The sequence below is a fragment of the Hemitrygon akajei genome, chromosome 27, assembly GCF_048418815.1.
Source record: "Hemitrygon akajei chromosome 27, sHemAka1.3, whole genome shotgun sequence".
NCBI lineage: Eukaryota > Metazoa > Chordata > Chondrichthyes > Myliobatiformes > Dasyatidae > Hemitrygon > Hemitrygon akajei.
Window position 1 is genome coordinate 54,278,886 of NC_133150.1, and position 6,000 is coordinate 54,284,885.

The 6,000-nt window shown below is 42.1% G+C and overlaps 1 long non-coding RNA gene across 1 annotated transcript in view; it reads left to right on the plus strand.

The window, feature by feature from the left end:
- LOC140717429 (uncharacterized) overlaps nt 1-4,914 on the plus strand; it is a 103,714-nt gene extending 98,800 nt beyond the window's left edge. The window contains exon 3 of the long non-coding RNA XR_012096543.1: nt 4,518-4,914. This is a non-coding gene — a long non-coding RNA (uncharacterized lncRNA). The remainder of the gene's footprint in view (nt 1-4,517) is intronic.
- Nucleotides 4,915-6,000: the final 1,086 nt, after the last annotated feature.

A 6,000-nucleotide genomic window follows, 5' to 3' on the forward strand; every position in this document is an offset into this window, starting at 1 on the left:
CGCTATCTTAGAAAAACCTACAGCATAATACAGGTCCTTCGGCCCACAAATTATCCTCCCCACCTTCCCCTGACATCTCCCCACACCACCTCCCTCATTCCCCTCTTCTGACCCCAATCCAATCCCTGCTGGTTTCCACCATCCCTTCACCTCCACTCCCCTCTCTGATGCTGAGTAGTCAGTCCTCAGCAAAGGGCTCACTTTGCACCTCCACCTCACCAAGTTCCGGGCTTTTCCATCCCCTCCCTCCCTATTTCCTTGGCAAGGAATCCTCACCCCCTCCCCACTGCACTCCACAATGAATCCTTTTCATGCCTCCAATACTCCCGGTCCTTACTTTACCTACTCTGGTCACATCTACTTCCTCAGGAGGCTAAAGCCATCATTCTATCATCTGGCTTGGTGCGGTGACTGCTTGAACAGTATGCAAGAGAAGCTTTCAATTATACCCTGGTACATGAGGCAATAATGAATCAATACCAATTCTAATGCTTTTGAACACTTCTTCCAGGCCTCTTACCCTCTGTCAATCTTCTCAACTTCAACTGCAGCCATGTGCAATTGGATCCCGGATTTCCTCACTTGTAGACCCCAGTCAGTTCAGATTGGCAGCAACATGTCCTCCACAATCTCCATCAGCAGAGGTGCACCTCAAGGCTGTGTGTTTAGCCCCCTGCTCCACTCACTTTATACTTATGACCATGAGGCTAAGTACAGCTCCAACACAATTTAAGTTTGCTGAAAGCATTAGTAGGCCGAATCAAAGGCAGTGACTTACTAACATTTAGGAGGGAGATTGAAAATCTGGCAGAATGGTGCTAAAACAACAACCTCTCATTAATGACAGCAGGACCAAACAGCTGATTATTGACTTCAGAAGAAGGAAAGCCGTGAAGTGAAGAAGGTACAGGAGCTTCAGGACTCATGCTCCCAGGTTCAGCAACAATTTTTACCCCTCTATCATCAGGCTCTTGAACTAAAGGCAATAACTTCACTCAACATCACTTGCCCCATCATTGAAATGTTCCTATAACCTATGGACTCACCTTCAAAGACTCTTCATCTCATGTTCTCTATATTAATTGTATATTTATTTATTATTATTAGTTCTATTTTTACCTTTGTATTTGCACAACTTGATGTCTTTTGCAAGTTGTTGTTTGTCCATCTTGTTGGTGCAGTTTTTCATTGATTCTGTTATGTTTCTTGGATTTATTGAATACGCCTACAAGAAAATTAATCTCAGGGTTGGATATGGTGACGTATATGTACTTTGATAATAAATTAGATAGATAGATAGATAGATAGATAGATAGATAGATAGATAGATAGATAGATACTTTATTCATCCCCATGGGGAAATTCAACTTTTTTTCCAATGTCCCATACACTTGTTGTAGCAAAACTAATTACATACAATACTTAACTCAGTAAAAAAATATGATATGCATCTAAATCACTATCTCAAAAAGCAGTAATAATAGCTTTTAAAAAGTTCTTAAGTCCTGGCGGTTGAATTGTAAAGCCTAATGGCATTGGGGAGTATTGACCTCTTCATCCTGTCTGAGGAGCATTGCATCGATAGTAACCTGTCGCTGAAACTGCTTCTCTGTCTCTGGATGGTGCTATGTAGAGGATGTTCAGAGTTTTCCATAATTGACCGTAGCCTACTCAGCGCCCTTCGCTCAGCTACCGATGTTAAACTCTCCAGTACTTTGCCCACGACAGAGCCCGCCTTCCTTACCAGCTTATTAAGACGTGAGGCGTCCCTCTTCTTAATGCTTCCTCCCCAACACGCCACCACAAAGAAGAGGGCGCTCTCCACAACTGACCTATAGAACATCTTCAGCATCTCACTACAGACATTGAATGACGCCAACCTTCTTCGAACTTTCATCTTTTATGTATCATCAAGGGGACTTTTCTGGTTAGCTGCCAGTGACTAGTGGTGTTTCTCGGGTCAGTGTTGGGATCACTGCTTTTCACATTGTTTGTCAATGATTTAGATAATGGAATTGATGGGTTTGTGGCAAAGTTTGAGGATGATATGAAGATAGGTGGAGGGGTAGGTAATGCTGAGGAAGCAATGACATTACAGCTGGACTTAGACAATTTGGAAGGATGGGCAAAAAAGTGGCAGATGGAAAACAGTGTTGGGAAATGTTTGATAATGCATTTTTGGTAAAAAGGATCAATAATGTCGACTATTATCTAAATGGGGAGAAGGTTCAAACATCAGAGGTGCAGAGGGACTTAGGAATCCTTGTGCAAGACTCCCAGAAGGTTAATTTACAGGTTGAGTCTGTGGTAAAGAAGACAAATGCAATGTTGGCATTCATTTCAAGGGGAATAGAATAGGTGACTATGCTGAGGCTTTATAAGACAATACTCGGGCCGCACTTGGAGTATTGTTAACAGATTTAGGCCCCATATCTCAGAAAGGGTGTGCTGTCATTGGAGAGAGGACAGAGGAGGTTCACAAGGATGAAGGTGTTAACATATGAGGAGTTTTTGACACCTTTGGGCCTGTACTCACTGGAATTTAGAAGAATGCCAGTAGGGAGGGACCTCACTGAAACCTACCGAATGTTGAAAGGACTAGATAAGTTGGATGTGAAGAGGATGTTTCTGATGATGGGGGTATCCAAAACTAGAGGGTACAGCCTCAAAATTGAGGGGCAACCCTTTAGAACAGAGGTAAGGAGGAATTTTTTTTAGCCAGAGAGTAGTGAATCTTTGGATGCACTGCCACAGACTGCGGTGGAGGCCAAGACCATGGGTATATTTAAGGCAGAAGTTGATCATTTCCTGATTGGTCAGGGCATCAAAGGGATATGATGAGAAGACAGATGTATGGGGTTGATTGGGGTTCAGGATTAGCCATGATGGAATGGCAAAGCAGACTCGATGGGTTGAATGGCCTAATTCTGCTCCCATGTCTTATGGCCTTATGGTTATCATGGAACCCCACCATTGAGACGCTACTCTTTTCTCCCTGCTGCCATCAGAAAGAAGGTACTGGAGACTCAGGTCCCACAGTACCAAACTCAAGAACAGATTTCACTCCTCAGCCATCAAGCTCTTGAACCAGAGGGGGATAACTTCACCCAACTTCACTTACCCCATCAGTGAACTGATTCCACTACCTGTGAACTCACTTTCAAAGACTTTTCCTCTCATGTTCTCGATACGTATTACTTATTGAAGATTCAAGATTGTTAAATGTCATTTCCTGTACTCAGGTGTAAAGAAAATAAGATAATTGTTACTCCAGGTCCAATGCAGCACAAAAAAACACAAAAGATAAAAAACACAATAATAATACTACAAAGAAACACACAAAACATTATGCACATAGATTGATTGTATGTCCATAGAGTGATGCTAGGCTGCACATAGGGTGACAGACTGAAACTAATACAGTAGTCGTGGAGTTGGTGGATGAAGGTGTTGATCAGCCTTACTGCTTTTTGAGTCTAGTGAGAATGCTACATAGCCTCCTCCCTTATGGGAGCGGGACAAACAGTCCATGAGCAGGGTGTGTGGGATCCTTCATGATGTTACTAGTCCTCTTCCAGTACTTTTCTGTATCTACATTACGTCCTTGATGTCAGGAAGGCTAGTGCTGGGAATGCATTGGGCATTGTAGAGGCTTCCTGTTTGCCACTGTGCAGCTTCCATGGTGAGCACTGATGCAGCTTGCTAGGATGCTCGCTACTGTGCATCTGTAGAATGATGGGAATATAGATGTGCAAAGTCCAGCTCTCTTCTGCCTCCTCAGAAAGCAGAGGCATCGCTGAGCTTTCTTGGCTGTGTAAGACGTGGTCTGAGACCAAGTGGTTGTGTGTGATGGACACTCCCAGAAGTTTAAAACTGTTTGCAGTTTCCACTGTTGATCCACCGATATAAAGGGGGCTGTGAGTGACACGAGTTCTCCTGAAGTCGATAACCATCTCCTTTATCCTGCTGACATTGAGGAAGAGGATATTTGTTTGGCACCTGGCCTCAAGCTCTCCCATCTGCTCCCTATAGGCCATCTCATTGTTGCCGGTGATGAGCCCCACCACTGTTGGTTATGTGATTACTCAGGTGTTTGACTGTGCCCTCATGTGTGAGTAGAGTGTACAAAACACAGCCCTGGGGGCACCCATGTTGAGGACGATGGGGAGAGAGGAGTGATTCTACATCCTGACTATCTGAGGTCCAACACCCTGTTGCATGGTGGTGTAATGAGACTGAGAAATAGGAGTTTGTCCATGAAGGTCTGTGGGACAGTAGTGTTGAGTGCTGAACTGAAATCCAAAAACAGCAGTCTGACACCAGATTTATTTTGTATATTACTGTAATACCCTGGTTTATGACCATGTTCTATTTTCGTTTACGCCATTGGGTATTTTATTTTCTGCAGATTTTCTCAAAATGCAATAGTTCCTTTATACAATTGAATATTTCATTTTTTCTGTTTAAAATAAAAATTCAGTTGATTGATAAGTTAGACTTCTTTAATTATCCAATAGGATTTGTCTTGGGAATACTCCAGGTGCGGGAAAAAGAATGGGGAGCCATTTTTCTAGAGAGAGTGCGGGATCGATGAAGGGGAAAGAAGGAGAATGGAAACAGACAATGAAGGTCACAGAAGGACATGGTGAAATGCTGACAGAACCATTTGGAAGGACAGATACCGCTGTCGGAAAATCTTCATGCAGACAACAGTCTCACAGAGCATGTACAGATAACCTGCATCTGTGGCAAGTTAGCACATGACCTTGGAGAAAGTCTCGGCATCTTGTCCTTGGATGTTGCATCAATACTTATTTATGTCTCACCTGAACTGGGTTGTCTGGAAGAATTCTTCGTCACCATGAATAAACAAAGTGAGGCAAACCGCCTGCTTGTGCAACAATGAGCTATAATGATTACGTGCACATTATAGACTAATATTTTTATATATGTGATTGACCCTATTCATTATTTTGTATTATATAATATTATTGTGTTTGTTAGTTTAAAATGGTTTGTTAATACAATTTCAATTTAAGTGTACACTGGTGTGAGTTAAATTATTGTTTTCTGGTGAACAGTAAATTTGTATGGGTTGTCAGTGTTCAGACAAGTAACAGTACTACTTTCCCTTAAAGGGATATGCAAACTTTTATATTTGTGTTTACTCAAATCATATTTACTCTAAACATGTTTATATTGGAAATGACCTTTTCATCATTATTCCCATGCATTGTGGTGCTATGTTGCTATGAGCTTGTATTCACAGTAATAGTTAACTTATTACGAGCCCAAGGTGAAAGGGTTAAATTTTTGCAGGCTTGACCAGGATGGAATGCTGTATGAATGCTGTATTACAGCTGTATAAAGATTCAAAGGTTTATTTATTATTGAAGTGTACAACTGTGAAATTCTTCTTCTCCAAATAGCCTCGCAAACAAGAAAGAAAAGACTAGTAGTTTAATCATCAATCCCCAAATCCCTCCTCCCCACACAAAAAAATTAACAAAAACATAACATGCACACCAACCCCCAAATCACCCTCCCCCCCACACAAAAAAACATAAGAACATAAGAAATAGGAGCAGAAATCAGTCATCAGGCCCGTCGAGCCTGATCCATCATTCAGTTAGATCATGGCTGATCTGGCCATGCGCTCATCTCCACCTACCTGCCTCTTCCCCATGATCCTTAATTTCCCTACTATGCAAAAATCTATCCAACCTTGTCTTAAATATATTTATTAAGGGAGCCTGCACAGCTTCATTGGGCAGGGAAAGATCGGACAAAATCACAGAATATAAAAAAACAATAATGCTGAAATAAGTCTGTAATCCAAGTCCATATCCAAAATGCAGAAAACATGGGTAACATTCTCCAGATACAGTGGAAGGCCTTACCCTCCCCGTAGCAGAGCAATCTCACCAGCGATAAAAACACAATCTGTCCTCTCCATACCAGAGCGATCTCACCAGTGATAAAAGGCAGTCCTCCCTCTTC